Raw genomic sequence first — 24,763 nt, 5'->3', positions numbered from 1 at the left:
GTCACTCCCTCCTTTCCCAGTCTGTCTCATGAAGTCACTCTGTATTCCTGAGTCACTGGGCTGGACTATCGTATACATCTGTGATGACAAAACAGAGCCTTCCTTTAACATTTAAAAGCGAACACAAGGGCAGTATCTGCTCATACAGAGCAGCTTGCAAGACTAGGGCCTGATTTTGTAATGTTATTTCCAATTATTCTTAATGTACAGGCCATCACTGTACCCTTGGCATATGACTGAGTTGTGGAGGTGTGCAAGTGTAACCTTTGGGTGGCCTAGAGTTCATTTCCTGTCTCCAGTGCCTTTAAAAAAAAATAAAAATAAATCCCCAGGTCCCATAGAAAGTAGCTGGAGGCCCAGAGTTCAGTCTCTTAAGGATTTTCAGCTAGGATTGCACAGGGTCAACTTCATCACACTCAAGTCCCAAAAGGAACTAAAGAAATGAACTGAATTAAATAACTTTATAAAATCTTATGATAAATAAACAAATCTACTTTTTACAGCACGACATGGCTATATGACATGACATGGCAAAATAATCCACAGACATTACTTTCACGGTTGTACATAAACATAAATGAAGAAAACACATTAAAATCCGAACAGTTCAGTCCCCACAGAAACACAGTGAGACGCTTTTGGGAACTTTCAGTTTCTTAAGTTTTGTTCACCTAAGTCTCAGTTAGTCTTTGATCACCAAATCTGTACAGTTTGCTGAGTCTAAAACGGGTAGGCAACCTATGGCACGTGTGCCAAAGGCAGCAATTGAGCTGATTTTCAGTGGCACTCACACTGCCTGGGTCCTGGCCACCGGTCTGAGGGGCTCTGCCTTTTAATTTAATTTAATTTTAAACAAAGCTTCTTAAACATTTAAAAAATGTATTTACTTTACATACAACAATAGTTTAGTTATATATTATAGACTTATAGAAAGAGGCCTTCTAAAAACGTTAAAATGTATTACTGGAACGCAAAACCTTAAATTAGAGTGAATAAATGAAGATTCGGCACAGCATTTCTGAGAGGTTGCCAACCCCTGGTCTAAAACATCTTCCCTCCACTTGCTTGTAGGGATCTTCATCTGGACTCCATGTAGACTCTTCCTCTGCTGAAGTCACACTAGCCAGTCAGCTAACTGATTAACCAACCACTCAGTTGCATGTATAGATTAAAAAAACACTGTTACAAGACAGTACAAAACTGAGAATAGCCAGGGGCAGCTCTGTTTTTTGCCGCCCCAAGCATGACAATCAGGCAGCCTTCAGCAGTGGTTCGGCAGGTGATCTACTGGTCCCGCGCCTTCGGTGTACTCACTGCTGAAACCGTGGGACCGGTGGACCTCTCGCAGAAATGCTGCTGAAGGCTGCCTGACTGCTGCCCTCAGAGCGACCGGCAGGCCGCCCCCTGGGGCTTGCCGCTCCAGGCACACACTTGCTGCGCTGATGGTTGGAGCCGCCCCTGAGAATGGCAAAATAAAAATGCCTATCCCCATTACTAAATTTAAAGAAAAGTTGGTGACTCAGACTAGTTGAGACAATTTAAGTAGAGCAGTTTGGCTAAAATCAAAACAACATTCAAAGCATACAATTAAAATAGAAGTTATTTTTCTCTCCCAGTTGCCCCTTGCTATAATTAGCATTGCCCATGCTTTCCTGTTAGAGGGTTAACAACATCACTAATCTGCTGCAAAATGTTTCAGAGTTAGGGACAACAGTCTGCTTCCTGCTCCTGGGCTCAGCTTCTCCGAACTCACAGGTGGCCTTCTGCGAAGCGGCTGCCTTGACTGCCCTCATGGAGTCTGACCCCAGCAACAGAGAACCTATTGGAGCCGACCCATAACTATCACCCCCAATTCTAGAAGCTTCTGGATGTGGAGTGCTTAATCCGCATAGCAACAGTGACTCAGACACAGCTCACTCCTACTTCTCCCCAATGTGTCTCTTCAGGAGATATCTCCCTATTAGGCACATGGGGTTACACAAGTATTTACTGGGAGGAGCTTCCATGGTCATGTGTTTTCTCTCATCCCAAAATACGCAAAAGGGGAGCTGAAATGGATTTTAGTGCAGGTAAAGTACAAGTATTGTATTTAATGCAAGTGAGAATGAAACCATTCTGTGGGAGTTGGACCAAGAAAATGTTTTCTCTGTTTTTTTCTAAATGCATGTTTTGATGTAATTGTGATATTGTCTGGCATAAATTAGTATTTTCAAGAACAATCACTGCAGGAGCCATGTGAATACTGATTGTTAATATTTGTAGGGATGTGCCTGGCCAAGTTACAGATCATAGAAATGTAGGACTGGAAGGAACCTTGATAGATCATCTAGTGCACGCACTGAGGCAGAACTTAATAGCTAGGCCATCCTTAAAGGTTTTTATTTATCCTGCTGTTAAAAACCTCTAATGATGGAGATTCCACAACCTCCCTTGGTAATTTGTTCCAGTGCTTAATCACCCTTAGGGTTTGGAAGTTTTTCTTAATGTCTAACTTAAATCTTTCTTGCTGCAATTTAAGCCCATTGCTCCTTGTTTTGTCCTCAGTGGTTAAGGAGAACAATTTATCATTCTCCTCTTTGTAACAAGATGATCATTCAGGAAAATAATTACCTCCCCCCCCCCGTAACTTTTACTGCCTATTTTAAAAATGGGCTAAGATTCTGAAACAATAAAGAAACTGGGGAGAGGCAAAACACAATATCAATGTACAGTATATCCAACTGCCCTTCAACTGCAGATCACAGCCAGAGTTAAGACAGCTTGACCTAGGAAAGAAAAGCATTGTCCAGATTTGTAGGCTGACTAACGAAAATACAAGTGCTTAACACGTGTTAGCAGGAAGCTCCCTTTGAGCTAGATTGTAACTTTACAATCTGCCTTGAGTAAGGGGCAGTGTGTAGCTGTACTGCCCCAGGAGCCATCCAGAGAAAGATACTGATTCATATAGTCACAATTCTTCCCTGGCATCCTCATTACTTGGGGAGAGGAGAGAGCAACTTTCACCCCTTTTCATGGAGCACATCAGCTGTTCTGGCTGATGATTAAGAGGGTGGGGTAGAGCCATGGTTCTTCCCCTTCCATTCCCTCCTTGCTCGCAGGCCGGAATGTCAGGAGGGTAGTGCCTGTTCTCCCACCCTATGACTGGAGTAAGAACATGACCAGGCGCAAGCCACTAAGCGGAGTCTTACTGCCAGGCGCGGCTCTAGGTATTTTGGTGCCCCAAGCACAGCAGGCAGGCTGCCTTCGGTGGCTTGCCTGCGAGAGGTCCCCGGTCCTGTGGATTCAGTGGCATGGCTGAGGGAGGTCCACTGAAGCCACGGGACCAGTGGACCCTCTGCAGGCATGCCGCCAAAGGCAACCTGCCTGCCATCCTCGCGACGACTGGCAGAGCGCCCCCCGTGGCTTGCCGCCCTGGGCACGCGCTTGGCGTGCTGGTGCCTGGAGCCACCCCTGCTTACTGCCCAGCCCAGTAAGGTCTGTAATAAACTAGCCCATTGTAAGGGAACAAAGCCACCCACAGTGTCACGGGTTGTTTCAGACACACTTCAGCGGTATTTACACAATTCATTACAAGGAAAAATGCTTACTTGGCTACGCCTTCCAGGAGAGACTGGCTTTTGTTGTCCCTGGTCTGTGGGACATGCAGGGAGTGAGCAGCTATGGAGCAGAAGTGGGGAATTTTCAGTACAAATACTTATTCTCACAATAGTAAATGTACCCCTTTGTGCCTGTCTTTCTGGAGTCTCCTCCGCAGTGGGTGGTGTCACATGCCATATGTGCTGCAATAAGGGTTATGGCATAAGCAAGACTTGATGGCAGTTGGAGCTTTTGTCCATTTGTACAGTAGCCTCAATGTTTATGTTAACAGCTGAGAAGTTTTTCTCTCCCAGACCTGCAGCGAGGGACTTGGAGAATCTGCAGTCCTGACAGCAGGGGAGCGGAGAAACCTGCATCACATTTCCTGCAGTGAAGAACCTAAAAGACTTAAAAATTTGGCAGCAAGCACTGGATTTGTAACTGTATTTTAAGTAGATTGCAAGCCAATTTCCATGAAGTTTTAATTTAAGCAGTAAGACACATCAGGGCATGAAGAACCTTTAATGTGTCACCATCTTTTTCTTTGCTTGGAAGGCCAAAGACAGAATGTCTGCAAAACGTTCTAGGTCTGGTGTAATATGAGAGAGCATTTTCACACACTGCCATGTCTTATTGCTATTGCAAAGCAATTTATCTATAAATACAATATGGTGATTGAACAGGAGAGATTTCACTGGACAGGGCTCAGTGGCCAACTAGCTTATTTCTGTTTTAAATGACATTGGACTACCCTGGCTTAATAATTGGAAATACCCAAATGAATGCAAAAATAAGCAGTGAAGGTCGTCTTTTAAATTAGTTATTGCTGGAATTAAAGCACAGGGGAAATAGACCTAGATTTTGTTTTTTAAATTGGATCCATGCTGTAATTGTGTCACAAGATGGGAACACCCAAGCAGGTGCTCAGAAAATGCAATTTTAATAATAATAATAATAACCTTACCTTTGAATACAATTCAAAGTAGCAGGGATGCTAGGGTTAACTAAAACTACCTACCACATTTTAAACATAACTTGCCCTTTTTACACTAAGTGAAAAATCCTGTTTAAAATAGTTAGCTAACACATTTCTAAACACAACCATTTTTTCCAGTCTAGACATAACCTGAGTGAAATTTAAGGTTCAAGTAGTGTCTTCCTTTTGTTGGAGCAATGTACAAACATTATCTCATCCTCACAAACCTCTTGTAAGGAAGGTAAGTAGTAGTATGCTCATTTTGCTGATGGTAAGCTGAGCCAGAGAGATGAATTGATTGACCAAGGCCACAGAGGTAGTTACTTCAGCAAAGTGTGGTGAATGCCCTGCTTACCAGCCTAGTTAGTTCTCCTGAAGCTGCTGCTACTGCATCTGGCTCCAGCTCCACTGTACTGTCCCAGCATACATCATGCTGTGATGTCCTTGCTTCTGGGGAATCAACCCTGACGCAGGCAGCCAGCCCACATGGGCTCAGGTAAATTTCTGTGTCTTTCTGACAGAGCAAAGTTTCCACAGTATCTCATGCCGTGTATGAAAGGCAGACAATATTTATTCAGTGGTGAGCTGACTGACTCTATGCATGCTCAGGGTAGTTCCCTTGTTGCTATAGCATCATAGTATGGTACATGCTGGGTATTTGCAGTGGAGATGGAGCCAGAGGCAGAATCTTAATAAGGGAGAACTTTTCTGCTGCGTTAGTGTTAAGGGCCTCCCTTTTCTGATATATGATGTGCCGGTCTATACGAAAGTGTGGTATTAAAGTTAAATGGGTTTCCCTGGAGAGATGAATTATGGGGTTTCATTAAGGATTTGTCAGAATTTCTTGATTATGCTTCTTGAATATTGATTTATAAAGATTAGGCTTTAAAATTCCTACAGTTTAGGTGATTCAGTGGTAGCTAGTTTCAGCATGAGCAGACCCAGGAACATATATTTTAAAAGTGCTCTTCCTTTGCAGTCTGAATGGGCCCAGGGATGGGCAGTGAGAAACTGAACTTTTTTACCTCTAGGCTTGAATCCAGCCTGAGTCTGTAATGAGTGAAAGTGGTTCCCCCCCAGACAGTTTGGTGGTTTGTGCAAAATGAGTGAATGGGTCCAGTTCAGTTGCTACTTATCTACTATGGAGCACCTTTCAGTGTGGGGAGCCACCTTCTGGGGAGGGACCTTGGACCCTGGTAAGTCACTGAAACTGTGGATCTGCAGAAGCTGTGCTGATGGAGAACAGGCAGGGCAGCTGGAGATAGGAACCTGCAGCAGAGGTGCTGGGCTGGCTCATTGGCTGGATGACCCTAGCTTGTTGCAGGCACCAAGCTATGGTTGCCAGCTGTCCAGTTTTCAACCACAAAGTCCGGTCGAAAAGGCAACCTGGCAGTATCTGGTCACCTGCAGTAACTGGCCTCTGCCACTGGGGTGTGTGTGTGAGAGAAGAACAGCAACCTGGAGGAGCAGTGGAACACTTAGGAACAGCTCCACTCAGGAACAGTGGGGAGAGGTACCCACCGTTCCCCATTCTGCCCTGAGTGAGGCTCTCCCTCCCTCATCTTTCCCCAGTGACTCACCCTCAGAGCTTGGCTCTCTCTCCAACATCCTGCCCCAGTCACCCCTCCACTCCTAGAGCCATGCTCAACTGGCGGGGAACTTGGTGGAGAGAGCAGCCAGTGATGCTGGGGGGAGAAAGAAGAAGTGGGGGCTCAAGGGAAAGAGGTGGAGCAGGGGGCAGGGGAGGTTCCAGCGCTCAGTGTCCGGGTTTCACAAGTAGAAAGTTAGCCACCTTACACCAAGCACCTGTGGACTTGCGTGCAGACCTAGCCTCAATGGAATGATGTGGGTGCATCCATACAAGAGCATCCTACCTGAGATTTAGGGTCTGTCTACGCTACAAAGAATCCTGTGATGGCAACTATGGGTCACCTGACTCAGGCTCACGGGTCTCATGCTATGAGGCTAAAAATAACTATGTAGATGTTCCGGCTCGGATGGGAACCCAGGTTTGAATCCCAGTGCGGGTGGAAGGTCTCAGAGCCCAGGCTCCAGCATGAGTGGGATTGTCTAAACAGCTATTTTTAGCCCCAGAGCGTAAGCCCCAGAGCATACGCCCCAGGCTCTGAGACTTGCTGCTTTGGTTTCTTTTTATTTGTTTTTTTTTGTGAGGTGGATGTAGTCTCAGTATGCCTGCAGAATTTAATTAAAGAGCATTTTTAGTATATATTAGTAACTGAAAGCCTGGGCTGTCGCACAGGTGTAATTCATAAAGGTGTGTGTAAAAGCTGAAAATGGCTGAGAACTTTAACTATTGGTTGGTAACAGATTGCAAAACCCAGTGATGATTGGACCTGGTGATATTCTTCAAAAGGAGCTCTCAACCATGCTTGCAGTTGTTTCCATTGCTTCACATTGATGCAACAGACTATCTGTGATGTTTGGGGTTACTGGTTGTGTTGTGCGGTTGGTTGTGTTGATTTGTGTCTAGTGGGGATTGTGCTGGGATATTGATGTTTTTGTATGGGTGAAAGTAGGGCACGCAGACGTGGTTGGGCCAAATAATCCACCATCTGTGCAGTCTCCTTTATGCAAACAGTGAAATTGTTACATGCATATTAACTGTAGAGTATGGTGGTAATTGGCTTTAGTTACCTCTGATATCATAGTGGTTTAGGACTCTTGGCATGGCATAGATGCATGCCTTATTGTAGCTGTACAACGAGTGTAATTAGTAACGCCAAAATGGCTGAGAACTTAACAATTGGATGATGACGTACTGTGAAACCCGGTGATTATTCAGCCTGGTGATATTCTGATGGAAAAAGAGCCCTCATCCATGCTTGTGGCTGTTTTCATTACTTCTCACAGACTCTACAGATCTAATAGGCTCCAGAGTGACACACCAAGTGACATTCCTGGAATCTAGTTTATAGATATATATTCTGTTCTCACTAATATTTTTATAGTATAAGGGAGAATCATAGTCTCTAAGCGTAAGACTTTACAATAATAATACATGGCTTCTGAAATTTCTCTTGCACCTTTAACATGCTTTCTTTTCTCAGAAGTGGTCCCCAGTCTAGATTCCTTCTCCAACTATTGAGATGTTAGATTACAAAAGGGAAAAAGTCATCTTTGGTTCGGTGTTTTTTTAATGGAATGATATTTTTGTGAACTTGACCATATGTTCATTTCATACCAAAGTTATTTTCCATATTCGTATTCTATTATTATGGTTCCACACAGAGATTCTTTTTCTTATTGTCTTTCAGGTTTTATTTTAAAAAGACAAATTGAGTCTGGATGCCTGTGCTGGATTTTAGCAGCTGAAGATGGAGTAAGGTAATATGACATCATTTTAGTGGTTGGTTACTACTGTAGTAAATGATACTTTAGGGCTGCTGAATAATAGCAAGTTTTAAAGGTAAATTGAAGGGAAACAACTACACCTATTGTATATGGGAACTTCAGCATCTCAAGCAATGAGGTTTTAACAAACATCCCACAAACTCTGGATTTCAGTTTCAATGACATTCTCATGCTGCGGACATCTATGCTATTTTAATGCTGTGGATAATTCTTTATCCTTACCAGAGGTTTTGTTATGTTTGAAAATCTGCAGGGGGTTAAAATTAAAAAAAAAAAAAAAAAAAAAAAAGTCGTCTTTGGGAGACCAAGCTTTGCAATCTAGTTCCCTCGAAAGGGCCTCAAGTCTAAGTTCTCTCCTTTCCCTCCCTTCATTGCTCTTTGCACTCTCTTCCCCCATCATCCACCCTGTAAGACACATTCTGCTTCAATGCTTGTTTTGTCTTTGCCTACTTCCCAAGCTGCCACAGCCAGATCACTCTGGTAAGCACAGGGATAGCTTTAGTGCACGGGTGCTCAGGGTACGTTCCTTGGACCACCAGTGTGTTTGCAGAGCTCTTTGAGGTTGTCTACAAGATGAAACATTCTCACAAGCAAGTTATATGAGAGGGAAGGTGGATTCATTATTATTATTATTATTATTATTATTATTATTAGAGTAGCACCTAGAGACACCCCCCCACCCCAAGACAGGGGCTTCACTGTGCTAAGCACAGTACAAACACACTGTATGAGACAGTCCCTGCCCCACAGAGCTTACAGTGTAAATCACACAGCAGGCCAGTGGTAGGGGTGGGAACAGAATACAGGTCTCCTGACTCCTAATCTAGTGCTTTATCCACTAGAGGACAGCAGAACACCCTGTTAGGGAGTTCTGCACAGAATGAATAGGTTGGAGAACTGCTGTGCTACAGTGAACTGTGATCATTAATGGCTTCCCTGTGGTTTCCCTCTCCAACTTCTGCTGTGTGATGGTGTGGGCTCTTCTGTAAGTGGAGGAGCAAACTTATTTAGAAGATCAAACTCCACCATCTGCCTTTTCAGCAGTCAGTGAATCCATTCCCTCATGCTATGACTGGTCTGCCTGTATCAGAAAGGTGTCCTGATACAGACTGCTGGGGCAGTGATCTGAAAGCCTGGACAGGCGACCTGTTACTGGTATTTCTAAAGCTGGAATTCAAATTGCTAGTGAATATTTTGAGCCAGGGAACTCAACAAATGCAAATACAATGCACAACTGGATGCTTCACTGGCTTATATGTATTTTTGTTTCCCCTATAATATATCCAGAACAGTTCAGCAAAAAATAATCTGGGAATTGTGCATGGATATGAAGGTCTTTCCAGATCCTAAAAGGAGTCCTTTGTGGTGTATTTACCAGTAGCAGGAAGCATTGCCAGATCCCTTAGCTTAGTACTACAGCTGTATGTGGATTAAAATGATTTGCAATAAAACAAGTGACTCATTTCATCTTTACTTTGCCTTCTACTCATTGAATGATACCCTCTGCATTAAAAGCATTGTCTGGAGACATCCTGCACTGCCATCCAGTTCAGCAGTGCTTCTTACTGATGAAATTAGAACAGAGCATCACAGCCCTGTTGGGACCCCTATACATCTAATCACAGACGTCTATAAGGGCTGGTCTACACTACAGGGGAAAATCGATCTTAGATATGCAACTTCAGCTACGTGAATAACGTAGCTGAAGTCGAAATATCTAAGATCGAATTACTCATCATCCTCACGGCACGGGATCGACGTCTGCGGCTCCCCCTGTCGATTCCGCAACTCTGCTTGGCTTGATGGAGTTCCAGAATCGATATAAGCGTGTTCGGGGATTGATATATCACGTCTAGATGAGACGCGATATATCGATCCCTGAGCAATCGATTGCTACCCGCTGATATGGCGGGTAGTGAAGATGTAGCCTAAGAAAAGAGGTAGAACAGCAAAGTCAATTGCATTTGGGATAGCTCTTTGGGGACAGCATATTGTCCTAATGAAGTGTCTCTCAGCTAAGGCCCTGATCTTGCAATGAGGTTCACACAGGCAGGTCCATACACCCATTTGAAGTTAATTGCAGGAGCCAAAGAGAAGATGCTTTTTAAAAATAAGTTTGAAAAGGTTTTGAAATGCAATACTAGAATGACATTTTGGTTTTTGCTTTTTCTTTTTATCTTTATTTAGCATCTTTTGCATTAAAAAATATCTGAGCTCAGATTTAATATTAGATATAATATTACACACATTTAACACCAGTTAACACTTTCAGTAGTGTCTCCATGACACATGCCAGCTAAGCAGAATTTATGCCAATACTGTCCTCCTTAAGGAACAGTTCCTGCCTGTTGCTAAATCAGTTACCTGGGAGATGTCTCAGTAAAGCACTTGTCCTCATAAAACACATTCTGAAGCAAGTAGAGTCCAGGACAGTCTGATAGAAGGAAAGGTTGGGGGAGTAAGTAATTCAATAAGGGTGAAATCCTGGCCTTCTTGAAGCCAATGCGGGTAGGATTTTGTCCTAGATTTCTTAAGTAAAACAGCAGGTATCTTTAAAACATTTTTTGTCCTTGAAGATTTCTAAATATAATGCAACTATAATGCTGATTGTTATTGCAAGTTACGCATTTTTGACAAACCGTATTTAGTAGCTTGCTCCTGTTCCCTTGTTTCTCTGATCTTTTTTTTTTTTTTTTTTTTTTTTTTTTACTCATAGTATTTTCCTCCTATTTTTCAATCTTTTTTTTTTTTTTTTTTTTTTTTTTTGCCAGTACAAAGGGCAGCATACGTTGAAAACACACAAAAGAGCGTACACATGCCTAATGCAGGGTTAAAGGTATAGTGAACATATAGTGATCCGTTTTTTGTATATCTCTTGTCTGGTCCAAGCACCTAATATTCTAGTACCTTTCAGCTATGTTTCTGAAGCATACGAGATGTACCACATGGAAAATGCATTGTAGCTTAATAACCCCATCTCTGATGGGATTTTGAAGGATAAAGAGACCTTTTGATGCCAACAATTCAACTGAATCAAAGAGGTTGGACAATGTCATAGGTGCATTAGTACTCTACATATATACTATAGATGAAGTAATCATGCTAAAGAGGACACACAACAGAGAATGAGGAGTACAAACTAATATTTAAAGGAAAAGGAACATAGATGAAAACCAGTCTGGCAAAACACAAACGGACCAAAAGATCTGGACAAAAAGTGTCGGTTGCAGCTGATCACACACAAAAAAGAAAATATTCAGTACTCTCTAGCTGATACACCTATTGTTCAATCTCAGATGGGTGATGGATAAGCTATCCAAAGTGCAGCAGGCAACAGAAATTAGAAAATGTTAATGTGTCTAAAAAAGAGAGGAAGCAAAATTGCTTAGTTGCCCTGAAGCCACTTAGTGAGATGGAATGATTGAGGCAGTAATATTCCCCAAAAAGCAAGATCATTAGAAAAAAGATGGGAAGGATTTCATGAAATGTGTCAGACCTTATTAAAGAGATGTTATGTAACTTAGTTGCCCATAACTTGTCTACACCTAAGCATCTACATTTAGGTAAAACGGGCTGATATGCAGTGGTGCTGAGAACCTGCAGTTCCCTTTGACTTTAGTGAAATCTGGAGATGCTCAGCACTTATGAACAACAGATCACTTTTATCTACGTGCCTAAATGTGGATGTAGATGCCTAGCTTTAGGCACCCAAATATGAAAATGTTGGCCATCTCCTTGTTATCTCTAAGACTTTGCATGCACAACACCTGATATCTATCCGTAAGTGCAGTAACTGCATGTTTGGCTGGTACCTGGCCTGAGGTACTTGACTTTTTAATAATACAACCCAACAGGTCATTTCCATCTGACTCTTACAATGCTAGTCAAGCTGAGATAACCAGTATTTTAGCAGTAGCAACAGATCTGAAAGGATGAATGTTAATACGTTAGAGGACGAAATAATCAGACTGAGCGAGAGCCTGAATGCAGAGGGAGAATGGCAGTGTAAACACATTTCCTTACATGGACATGGGCACCCTCTCCTGCCTGCACACGGCATTGCAGGGGACATTGCCTCTTGCACTCCCTCTGGTGGCCACTACCTCGGCCGCAATGGTCCATCCCAGATAGTCCCTTTTGCAGACTGCCTTACTGGGTCTTCTATGGCTCGGCCCTCTGGCCAAGTCATTAACAGTTCAATTGCCTTCTGGGGTTGAACTCTGAATAAAAAAAGTCCATTGCCCCTCCTGGGCTGCTTCTTCATTCCCTGGTCCTGGTAGACCTTAGTTCAGGGCTCCTCTCCTCTCTAGGTCCCCACCACAGAAGTTAATCCCACTCCTACATACAAAATAGCTGCCTGGGAAGGAGTACTGCAGAAAGGGATCTGGGGGGTCATAGTGGATCATAAGCTAAATATAAGTCAACAGGGTAACACTTGCAACAGCAAAAAAGTGAACATTCTGGGAGCTATTAATAGGAGTGTTGTAAGCAAGACACAAGAAGTAATTCTTCTCTACTCCACACTGATTAGGCCTCAACTGGAGTATTGTTCTGGGCACCAAATTTCAGGAAAGATGTGGACAAATTGGAGAAAGTTCAGAGAAGAGCAGCAAAAATGATTAAAGATTGGAAAAAAATGGGTTTGTTTAGTCTGGAGAATAGAAGGCTGAAAAGGGACATGATGCCAGTTTTCAAGTACATAAAAGGTTTTTACAAGGCGGAGGGAGAAAAATTGTTCTTGCTAATCTCTGAGGATAGGACCAGAAGCAATGGGCTTGAATAGCAGTAAGGACGGTTTAGGATGGACATTAGGAAAAACTTCTTGCAACTCTGTTTACTGGCCACAGCCAGTCCCAAACTAATGGGCTCCAGGCCCTTCCCAGGCAGAGAGAACTCTCCCTACCGCTTCTCTCCTGAGTCTCTCGTCCTGTGCTTTGTTTGTTTGTTTGTTTTTTGGTGCAGTGTCATTCTCCATGAGGCTATGTCCACCACTTTCTTCTTTCGTTTTTAGCCAAATTTTTAAAATTATTTATATCTTTTCGTTCAGGAATGATATACACTGAAAACTTACATTGCCATAGCTATGTCTCTCAGGGGTGTGAAAAATCCACACCCCTGGGAGATGTAGCTGTGCCAACCTACCCCCACAGTAGACAGTGTTAAGTCGACAGAAGAATTCCTCCATCAACCTACCTACTGACTCTCGGGGAGGGGCTGCTCCCCTTGCTGTAGTGAGTGTCTGCAGTGACGTAATTGCAGCGATACAGTTAAGCCATTGTAATGTTTTAAGTGTAGACATAGGCCATGTTTACATTACAAACTTTGATCAATGCAAGTTATGTTGACATAAAGCTGCCGCAGTTAATAGATCGCTTATGCACATGCATACTTGGCTCCTTGCATTGGCACTGCATGTGTTCACCAGGAGTGCTTGTGTCAATGCATAGTGCAGTGCACCATAGGTAGCTATCTCAGTGTGTAACCTACCACTGTCCAGCCCTACTGTATTTTGGGAAGTTTTGGCAGTGCGTGGTTGGGCAGAAATAAGTCATGCAGAGGTAACTGGGAGCAAGGGGTCAACGTCCAAGGATGCAACAGTGTAACCTATATTCCATAATTTTTGCACCTTTTTTAAAATTCTTATGAACCTGCATGGTCCTCCTTGCTATCTGCCATCTCTGATGGAAGCATGGAGCCTGCACGGCTCTGCACTATTGTCATAAGCATTGCACGCACAAAACACTTGATTCTCTGGTAGCTGCAGAGCTGTAAGAAGAACCAAAGCAGTGGGGAACATGATGATTTCTTGGAGGGCAGATTGCTGTGGGACATAGTAAGAACCAATTCAAGGTTGTTGGTGACATTCATGGAGCAGCTGCATATGGAGGAGCACTGCTTCCGGGCCTGAGAAATAAGTACTAGCTGGTGGGATAACATTGTAGTGCAGACTTGGGATGTCGAGCAGTGGCTGCAAAACTTTTGCAAGGCCACATTCCTGGATATGCGTGCTGAGTTTGCCCCAGATCTCCAGTGCAGAGACACCAGAATGACAGCTACACTGACAGTGGAAAAACAAGTGGCAATCACACTGTGGAAACTTGCAGCGTCAGATTGCTACCCCTGTCAGTGGCAAACCATTTTGGAGTTGAAAAATCCATTGTGGGGGCCATTGTCATGCCAGTGTGCAGGGTATTAATTGCCTCCTGCTATGCAGGACTGTGACTCTCGGCAATATGCAGGACATAGTGGATAGATTTGCAGCAGTGGGGTTTCCAAACTGCAGTGGGGCAATAGACGGCATATATATCCCTATTTTGGCACCACAGAGTACATCAGCAAAAAAGGCTATTTTTCTACAGTTATGTAAGTGTTGGTGAGGAAACCCTGGTGATCCACCGGCATCAGTGTTGGCTTGTCAGGGAAAGTGCATGATGTTCGCATCTTTAAGAACTCAGCACTTTCAGGAAAGTTACAAGCAGGGACACTTCTTTCCTGACCAGCAGATTACCACTAACGATGTTGAAAAGCCAGTAGTGATCGTGGGGGACCTGGCCTACCCTTTGGTCCTGTGGCTTGTGAAACCATACACCAGCCACCTTGACAGCACCAAGGAAAATTTTTACTACCAGCTCAGCTGGTGCAGAATGACAGCTGAATGCAGTTTTGGTAGATTGAAGGGACGCTGACATTGTTTACTCACAAGATTGGATCTCAGTGAACAAAAACATCCCAATGGTAAACATCTACCTGCTGTGTCCTGCATAATATCTATGATGCAAAAGGGGAAAAGTTGCTGCCAGGGTGGAGGATAGAGGTGGAATGGCTGTCTGCTGAGTTTGAACAGCCAGACACAGGAGCTCTGCAGCTCCAGGAGGCTTTAAAAGAGCACTTTAACTGTGAACAACGGGAATGCATGGTATACGGTGATGTACCTGGCCCTGTTGTTTTGGGGGCTGTTAAGAATGGTGTGGTGCTTGGTGTATGTCTATGACTACAACACTGTCAATGCACTTCATAATTTTTCAGTGTTTGCTGTACATTTCTGATGATTACACTGTTTTTGTCACTGACCCTATGAATTGTCACACTGTACCGTAACAAGTAAGTGGGTGTTTTCCGAACTGCTATGCACTCTGCAGCATATGTTGTGAACTAATAAAAGATTAATTATTTTCTAAATAGTAGAATTTTATTCAGTTACAAAACCCATGCAAGAAAAAGTCTGTGCAACTTAAAATCCAATACACTAAAATCTTAATAAATTAATGGAACAGAACTTAACAAGTGGAGAGGACATTCATGTCTATTTTACCTGCACATACAGTAACCATGACTTTTACAGGTCAGTGTATATGAAGCTGTGGTTGTCCTTAATATCCCCTGGGATGGTGTGATAGGGGTAGGGAGCAAGCCCCTGAGCCCCTGAAATGTTGAAGGGGAGGAGGGGTGTAGGGAGGTGCTGTAATGGAGTTCTTCATGGACTTCAGAAGTAGGTGAGCCCGTGACTGTTGAACCTGTAGGCCCACAAGAGTCAGCAGCATCTGTGTTTGCTGCCTGAGAAGTCTCCTCGTGCATCTCCCTCTCCTTTTCCTGCTGGGAATACTGGGCCTTCCTCCTGTGTGCTCTTCCCTTCTCCAGGCTGTCTGCAGCACTGATCCTCATGGTTTGATGCAGCACTGGCTTGCAGGATCTCATTAAATATGTCATCTCATGTCCTCTGCTTTCTCCTCTGTGTGTGGCTCAGGCGTTCTGCAAGTGTGGAGGTGGAACCCCTCTAGGCCACAATGGCAGCAGCTGAAACTAAAACACACAGATCTACCGTTGTCAATATGGTCACAATGGAAAGTGAGAGTTAACATTCAGAACTCCTTCCCTAGCTCCCCTAAAGTTTTCAAAAAGACATGCTTAGTGACACTTCTGCTTCAGAGTGCTTGTGCATAGTGCCCCTCTCAGCACCAACCATGGTGTGTATGGCCCTCCAGGACTGAGGCTGAATGGGAAGGGAATTACTTGGTTGCATGAAACTGAGTATAGGGCAGTAGCACTGAATGCAAGCACCATTTCCTACAGTTGGTGGTGATTTTAGCTGACATTTTACTCCTGAGGGTAACAAAGGCAGAGAGAGCACAGTTGTTGCTGGTGTCCTGAAGCTGCCCAGGTCTGCATGCTATTAGCCTGTGTACTGCAGTGGTGTTTGTATGCCTTATTTCTTTCCTTGATTGTTAATTTGCAATCTTCATTCCCCCAGGGAACCAGATTTCTAAATTGGGGACAGTTTGATGTTTCGTAGCTGGCCGGATCAGCAGCTGCTGTAATTCCTTTTATTGCGTTGTTATAGAGTTTCCTAGGTTGTCACTTGTACAGTTACTGTATAAATACTCATCATATTTCATCTCGAAAAGGCCCCAGTCAGCTTTTCAAGAATTTCAGTTAGGAACTCTTTTTGCGTTTTTGACGTTTCCTCGACTTTGATACTCGTGAGAGTGGGGAAGTAATCACTTCCCATTCCATCTTTATGAAATTCTCATGTGCATTTGCTAACTATTTGTTGCAATTCCCAGATCCAAAACAGAAAGGAATCCATCCACTGAATTAAATGTACTAGGTGTTCCTATATTCAATATTATCAGGTTATGCAGATCAATAAATTGTTCTAAGCATTTACCATTTAGGTCAGTTTTCTCACTTCCCCACAGCTCATTATGACCATTAAAATCTCCACAAATTATTAATGGGTTTTTTACATTATTAACTAATTTTTGTACTTCTAAAATAACTAATTTTACATGTATTATAACTATGTATATATGTGTTTTTTGTTCTGCGTGGGGATCTCAATAGCATTATATTCAGAAATTAGTTTCTGCACATCCATTGTAATGTAGCTATGTCCCTCTTTTTTATAAATATACAGACACTCACCTACCCTCTTGTAGCCCCTTAAAGCCTCTAGAGTATATCATACCCTGGTAGATCAGGAGTTCTCAAACGAGGGGTCGTGAGGTTATTACATGGGGGGGGGGGGTCGCAAGCTGTCAGCTTCCACCCTAAACCCCGCTTTGCGTCCAGCATTATAAAGGTGTTAAATATATTAAAAAGTGTTTTTAATTTGGGGGGGGTCGCACTCAGAGGCTTGCTATGTGAAAGGGGTCACCAGTACAAAAGTTTGAGAACCACTGTGTTAGACTGAACATAAATTTACTTATGAATGATGTTTCTTCCACACACACATTGCATCAGGTTTTTTTTCCATTTCAGAGAAGACTTTTTTAGTTTAATAATGCATGGACAGGAATCTATGTGCATTCCAGCCCAGGATCTTTAACACCAGGTTATTTAAGATGTATTATTGCCTTAGTTTAAAATTGCGTGCGTCAATCTAATAGAGAGGTTGTCTATCTTTAGATATCTTTCTGCTGCTTTTGCTATGATTTTAATCCTTTCTGTTTTTTTCTGTGTCTGCAAGGCAAAGTTAATTACCGCTATAATGCATGTTATAAACTTCTTTTTACCTGCCAGCAATGCATCATCTCCCATTCCTCTTACATTCTCCTCTCTGACCAGAGATATGTTTTGCTGCCCCTCTACATCTTTTCTCTTATTTGTGTGTTTTTATTTTTCTATTTTCTGCAGTGGTTACCTTTTGGTAGCCTGCACATATGATAGTTTTGAATAATTTTATGTTTTAAAATTTCTTTAGCTCATTCTGCTACTGCACATCCTTTATATGCTGCACTGTGCTTTCACCCCACATTTGCTACCTTTAAGTTCTGTTTGTTCTACACAGTTCTCATATAAGTGATTTACTCCACATTTACTGCACCTCATTGTTCCCTTACAAATGACTGCCATACGTCCAATCTTTTAACACCTCACAGCCCCCATGAACTGAGCTCCCTTAGCACATTATACAGCCTAGCTTCACTTCCTCTGGGCAGGAGGCAGTTAATCAGTCACCTATCAGGTGCAGAGCACAACTAATGGGTACTTCACTCCATCACCTGCAAGGCTAGGGAAAGACCCATCACAGGCAGAGAAGAGTCTAATGCCATGGAAGTTATGGGCATGACTGAAGATAGGGATAAAGAAGAGAGGGAGGATTGAGAAGGAAAGGTCAAAAGCATAGTTTCGAATGCCTTGAATATGAGGGGGTGGTCAGGATAACTGTCATTTGTATATTCTCTTACAACACTGATCTGTGTCTCTTTTGACAAAACATTTAAGTTGCAGTGTGTTCAGCAACATTCTGCATTCTGTTCAGTGTGAAAAGTGAATGAGAGATTTCCTGGAATTAAATGCAACTCTTATATCAAGGAGTTAAGAGTTTGGATTCCCCTTCTGTCCTTGTTTAAATTTGCTTCAGTGAAAATCACGTTTTTTATTTCCATGTATTCAATTTTCATTGTAAAAATACTGCAGTATTTGGGTTATAAGTTTCCAGAACCCATCTGTTAAAAACTCCTATTTTATCTATAGATTCTGCAATAGGCTCTCTAGTAGTATTGCAGTACTCAATGTTTAATTGCAATATATTGAAATGATCTACCTAAAGATCACCTTCACAGTCAACTGTCTACCAAAATACTTTGACTTTTGGAAGCTCTGTAAATGGAACCCACCTAGGATTGTATTTTTCTTGCAAGAAAGAGATTTCTGCTTATTTTGAATTTCAGTATATGCCTTCTAGTAGCTTTTATTGGCAGTTGACTATTAAAGACCTGAAACTAGATTTTTCAAATGAGTGCCTAATCCGTATTTAGGTATCTCACTAAAAGTGACCTGATTTGCTGAGATGCTGAGCATCTGCAGCTCACAGTGACATCAGTGGCAATCATCAATGTTCACTGTCTCTGAAATTCAGGCCACTTTAAAATCTCAGATCAGAAAAGAACAAGTCCCAATGACTTCAGTAGAATTTAAGCATATGCTTAAAGTTAAGCATATATTTATGCACTGTCTGAATTGGGGCTTATTGAGATACCTCCATAGTATTATGGATTTAGGTGGTTAACTTCAGGCACCCAAGTTTGAAAATTTTAGCTGTGATTTTTTTATAACTGGGATCTCACAGCATCCTCCTTTTGTGGATATGTAACTTTGCACATGTACTTTTCAAGCTCTAACACCCAGCAACCCACAGTTAGTGTTTGAAAAATGTGTGCCTGAGGCTTGGTCTATATGCTACCAACTTACGTTGGTATAACTACATTGCTCAGTGATGTGGAAATTCCTGAGCAATGTAGTTAAACTTACCTAGTCTCCAGTGTAGACAATGCTGTGTTGATGGGAGGGCTTCTCTCATAGACATAGCTACCACCTCTTGGAGAGATGGAATGCCTATGCCAACGGGAGAAGCTTGGCATAGGTAGTATCTTCACGAAGCGCTACAGTGATGCAGCTTCATCACTTTAAGTGTAGACGTATCCTAAGTGTTTTCATGTGCCATGTTGCATGCACAAAAAGGAGGTCATGTCTTAAAAATCAAGTCCTGATTGTTTGAAATAGGCAATGAGCTCAAATATTGCTATCCAAAATATCACTTTTCAGAAGGATGATTGCCTTCAGATGGAGGATCACAAATGCCATCTTGAGTCAAAAACTTTTATTTCAAACTTTCTGAAAAATATGATTTGAGCACAATGATTTTTGTTTAAGTTCTGGAAATCTCTATTGTTTTTGTTGGGTCAATCTATATCTAATATAAACATACTCTAGTAGGATAAACCTATTGTGAGAGATGATTTTAAGATAAACAATCTTATTGTAAACGTTTTCTCCAATAAGTTTTTTTTCCCCCTCAGAGCTCTGGATAAGGAAGAAAATATGTCTCTAGTCTAATCCATTTCTCAGTTCAAGAAAATTCTGTTTTGCCATAACTCCTTTCAGAACTTGCCAGTGCTGTTGCTTCATTAGCTGAAGTGATTGCTGCTGAACAAGGTGAGACACTCGCTGATTTCTTTGCTCCTTTTCTTCACATCTGTCCCTTCTTGTGGAGCTGGAAATGTTTCCTCTACCACACTCCTTGCTTCTGCCAGCCAAGGGAATCAGAGCGGGACTGATCATGAAATCCAGCTGTCTGCGTGACCATGTACAACACTCCTATATGATCACAGGGTTGGCCCAGATTTTGACATTTTGTTGTTTTATATTTTGTTTCTTTAAAAATATACTGGAAGCATTAAAACTTCTGACTTGGGGTAGATTTAATTTGTATTTAGTAGTATTTTTGCAGACTTTACGTCAATTTGTAGAGGTGGATTGAGGGAGTTTAACAGGTAAAAGGATAAAAATGGTCTCTTTATACAAAGAATATTCTTACATAGTAGAAAATGCAAACTAGTGTCTGAGTTGATGCATACTTGTCTGTGGCTTCCTTGAGCGTGGGAAATATTGACTGTTAGAAGAGATGCTGATCATGTCTCACTGCATGGTATGTGATACAGATTAAAACGCAGATGTCATGGCGACTGACACTTTACAAAATGCCTTACGTAGATAGATGGATATACTTTAATTGCATTAGCTGAAAAACAAATTCATCTGTAGTTTGTTGCCAATAAAAATGAAGCCTGATTGAACAGATGAACTATAGATGTATGTTTTAGTATACTTTACCAATGGGGTAGGATGAATGGGAAAGGAATATGATCGTTTCATCTAAGCCAATAGCAAAATATTCCAAGTTTATTACTCTAAACTGTAGTAACAAGGATCCTGGAAAGATATCTTCTCTTCAGTCACTGGATTAATATAGTCCTTTTTTGTAATCAGATTAGATAAAAAGAGATCTAACACCTATTAATTTATTAGCGCTATATTCCTTGTTGGTCACATACGTTTTTCTCACAGTTTTGATATGTCATATTTTGTTAAATGGCAGCTATGTATTGTTGGTAGGGCATAGGTAAGCCTTTGTTTTGACCTCAGGCTCAACCAGAGTTTAACTGCTTGGAAATGGAAAGAGTGATATTACTATATAGAGCGTATATGAATACAAGTAGCAATATATGAATGTCATCCTGCTTAGAAAGTGCACTGTGTGGCCAGAGTTTAATGTACAGGATGTCATGCAGAGGGTGATTATTTAGCTTACATCCTTGATGCGTCTCACAGATTTGTACTGGCAGGCTTAAAGAAGGGCCTTAGTTTAAGTTATCTCACATTGTAGGTGACTGCATAAGGGGGTCTTTTTTGAGAGCTTTCATAATGTCTAGGTTATTTTGCCTTATGCTCTCGCCTTTCATTTCTTTTTATTTTCTTCCTTTCTCTCTCTCTCTCTCTCTCTCTCTCTCTCTTCCTCCCCATCCACCTCTTCCAATATATTCTACAAGCAATTAGATAGCCAGAAGATATTTTTTTAAAAACTGTGAGTGGTTGGTGACTTTTCCAAGCCTATTAAGTCTTTGAGGTTGTAAAATCCTTGGAGGAAGGCTCTGGAAAGAGTGACATGTCTTGTCTTTTTCTCTTGACAATTAATGATTACATAAATGTACTGAGTGGTTATTGTTCTGTTGTGAAAACAAGTACATGATGATCTCGGAGTCTGTCTGTGGAACACTGCCACAGGAAAAGAGAAACACTGTTTATGGACTGAATTGTCAGTAGCTTGGAAGACAAATGTTCTGTCAGAGCAGCAGTGCTGTGAGTGAGAATCACGTATGATGGTAAAGAGTATGGTGCAGCCATGTACTAAAATGTGGGCATAATTTTTCAGGTTTATTGTTTGTTAAAGGTATGTTGTCATCTTGCATTTACTAGTTGTAAATCATGTATGTGTAGAATCCCTGTCCCCCCGGAACAGTTTCTGTCTGCATTGTTTGTTTTTTATTTTCCTCCAACTTCTTTGTTTCTGGCCAGTAAACATAGTTTGTTATTTCTGAAAGCTGTGTAGACAACAGCCTGAGAGTGTGCACATGCAGTATCACTGTCCTGCAAGCTTCGGCTGCTGCCAGCTGCAGGGCTTCTCCTGCAACACAAGGGGAGCAGCTCCAGGGAAGCCATGGAAGATGAGTGAGTAGGAACCACCTGCTGTGAGGTCTGGGGGAGAGTACTGTAGATGGACTGGGAGACACTTCCCCCCACACACACACTGGAAGGAGAGAGGAACAGGAAACTACAGCAAATCTTCCCTCCTGCCTCCCTCTCACTCCAAAGCTATTGTGGGACATCCCCTCAAAATACTAGCTAGCAGTGACATGGTGAATACCAGTGTCAGGGTTCTCCCCCCGCCCCCGAACTCTGGGGTACAGATGTGGGGACTCGCATGAAAGACCCCCTAAACTTATATTTTACCAGCTTAGGTTAAAACTTCCCCAAGGTACAAATTCCTTTCCTTGTCCTTGGACGGTATTGCTGCCATCACCAAGTGATTTACACAAAAATTCAGGGAAGGGTCACTTGGAATCCCAATCCCCCCAAAATATCCCCCCCAAGCCCCTTCACCAGCTTTCCGGGGGAGGCTTGAGAATAATATACCAACCAATTGCTTTAGCAGTGTGGGCACAAATCAGACCCTTTGTCTCCAGGACTCTGAGATCAATCAGGTTCTTAAAAGAAGAACTTTATGTAGAAAGAAGAAATAAAAAAAATCACCTGCAAAATCAGAATGGAAGGTAACTTTACAGAGTAATAAAAAGATTTAAAACACAGAGGATTCCCTACTGGGCTCAGCTTCACAGTTACAAAAATAGGAATAAAACTACCTGTGTAACATAGGAAAATTCACAAACTAAAACAAAAGATAACCTAACGCATTTCCTTGCCCTACTTAAAATTTATGTGAATTTAGATGGATTATTTCAGGTATATTTTCAGGAGATCTTGTACCTGCTTGGCTTCTGCCTCCATCCAGAGAGGGAACAACAAAGAGAGAACACAAACAAAACCTCCCCCCCCACCCCCAGATTTGAAAGTATCTTCTTTCCTTATTGGTCCATCTGGTCAGGTGCCAACTAGATTGTTTGAACTACTTAGCCCCTTACAAGTAAGGCGATTCAATGTAGCTGCCAAAGAGGGATTTTATGCTGCTCTTCTCTCTATATATTTATAACAACCAGCCTCATCCCTTTAGCCACATTGCTTCAGACTGTTAGAAATGTCAGTTGCTCTCTTATACCTTTCCTGCAGAGTTAATGGGTTAGGGCCCTTTGCTTTCAGTATTTACTGATTTTCTCAGAAGATTTCCTGGGTTTTGACAAAGCCAGTATTCGGGTTTTACCAATTTTCATCCAAATTTTGGATTTTTGGGGCTTCAGGAATTTTTCACAGGTAAAGTGGATGGGGCTGGGCTGAAGGGCCAGAGTCATGAGTGGAGGAGAAGGCTTCACCCTGAGCACAGTCCCGCATGCCAGATAGAGCCCCCTCCTGACTCTGGCCCTTCAGCACTGCCCCATCCACTTCCTGGCTCCCTGCCCATCTCGTTTTCCTGCTGGTGGGGAATTTGCCCTTCATTTTCATTTTTTATCGATTTTTACTTGTTTTTTAAAATTTTTAAATACTGATACATCCACAGGAAATCTATTAAAAAAACAAAAAAACAAAAAAAGAAATGGCCTTATGAATGGAGGAGGAAGCACATGAGGTTCAGAGTTGCATATGATCTTCATCATGTCCTCTGTGCGTGATGCCTGAGAAGAGCCAGTACTGGGATGTGTAAACAAACCCCTATAATCTGTGTTGGAGGGAGCTTGTGAGTTGGAAAACTGGAGAATTACAGATCTGAGTTGAAGGAAGATTTATTATTGTTTCCAGAGAGTTATTAGTAACATAACTAAGGGAAACAGGTTTGTTTTTCAAAGTATGATTGTCAATTTGATGCTGTTCCTTTACAGTCCTTGGGGTTTTTTCTCCCTTTTTTCAAACCCACAGATTTTTTGTAACTTTTCAGAATAACATTGGATGAGTAAATATTGATGTACTGTACAGCAAAGGCAGAGAAAACATCTGTAATGATGGGACTATAAATTTGGACATGACTACCAACAGAAGGTAGTAGTATAAAATACCTTGCATTTCCAAAGCTGCTTTCATCCAAGGATCTTAAAGCATTTTACAAGGGTTACACTGTGCCTGTAAGGCCCAGCCCTGTGTTGGGGCAGTGTTGAGCTGGCCTGCCTCAGGGGACCTAGGGGAGAAGCTCTGCCTCATGAAAGCACCACTTTTCCCATGTGTGCAGGATAGTTTACATAGATTGCATAATCTTCCTAGGCTGATGCACTTTGCTCTTAATAGTGCCTCTGTGGACTCATGTGGAAGGGCATGGAGGTGTCCATTCTTCCCTTTGGAGAGAGGTGCCTCAGGGAGAGAGGAAGGGTGTAGTAGCAGCAGGGACTGTGGTTGACCTTGGTCTGTGTCCAGGGCATGGAATGGACAGTTTGCCCTTGTGCTTCATTGCGTTCTTGGTTTCCTGTACAGTGATGCATAGAACCCAAACTTAGTATTTATCTTCATTTTTTTTGTTTGTTCCAATTAAACAGTATCCAAACTACTCCCAGTTTTGTGGTGTGTTTTATGTTCTCACCTCATATGATGATTCCAGTAAAGGCCTGATCTGTTCCCCCATTGAAATGAATGACATGACTTATCTTTGCATCATTGGGGCCATACCTAGGGTCCAATTCTGAGAACATTTACTTCTCCACGTAATTCAGTTGAAGTCAATGGAAATATATGTGTGAGTAAGGCAATATCTACATGACGGCTATATTTACATGACAGAGTCTGTATTGGCATAGCCCCTCCAGTAGACACAGCGTACACCCATACAAAGAGGTTTTCTGCTGGTGTAGGAGCACCATCGCACTCAGTGTTAGCTAGCTAAAAGTTTGCTTTGGAGTCAGC

General features: G+C 42.2%; 1 protein-coding gene across 11 annotated transcripts in view; it reads left to right on the top strand.

The window, feature by feature from the left end:
- Positions 1-24,763, top strand: part of INPP4A (inositol polyphosphate-4-phosphatase type I A) — a 197,304-nt gene that overhangs the window by 67,184 nt on the left and 105,357 nt on the right. For all 11 annotated transcript variants that reach the window (XM_032805553.2, XM_032805552.2, XM_032805548.2 and 8 more), the window contains exon 2: positions 7,828-7,897. The gene's annotated coding sequence lies outside the window, so the exon portion shown is untranslated. The remainder of the gene's footprint in view (positions 1-7,827; positions 7,898-24,763) is intronic.

Source organism: Chelonoidis abingdonii, chromosome 1 (genome assembly GCF_003597395.2).
Source record: "Chelonoidis abingdonii isolate Lonesome George chromosome 1, CheloAbing_2.0, whole genome shotgun sequence".
NCBI lineage: Eukaryota > Metazoa > Chordata > Testudines > Testudinidae > Chelonoidis > Chelonoidis abingdonii.
This window is presented reverse-complemented; position numbering and strand designations above follow the sequence as displayed.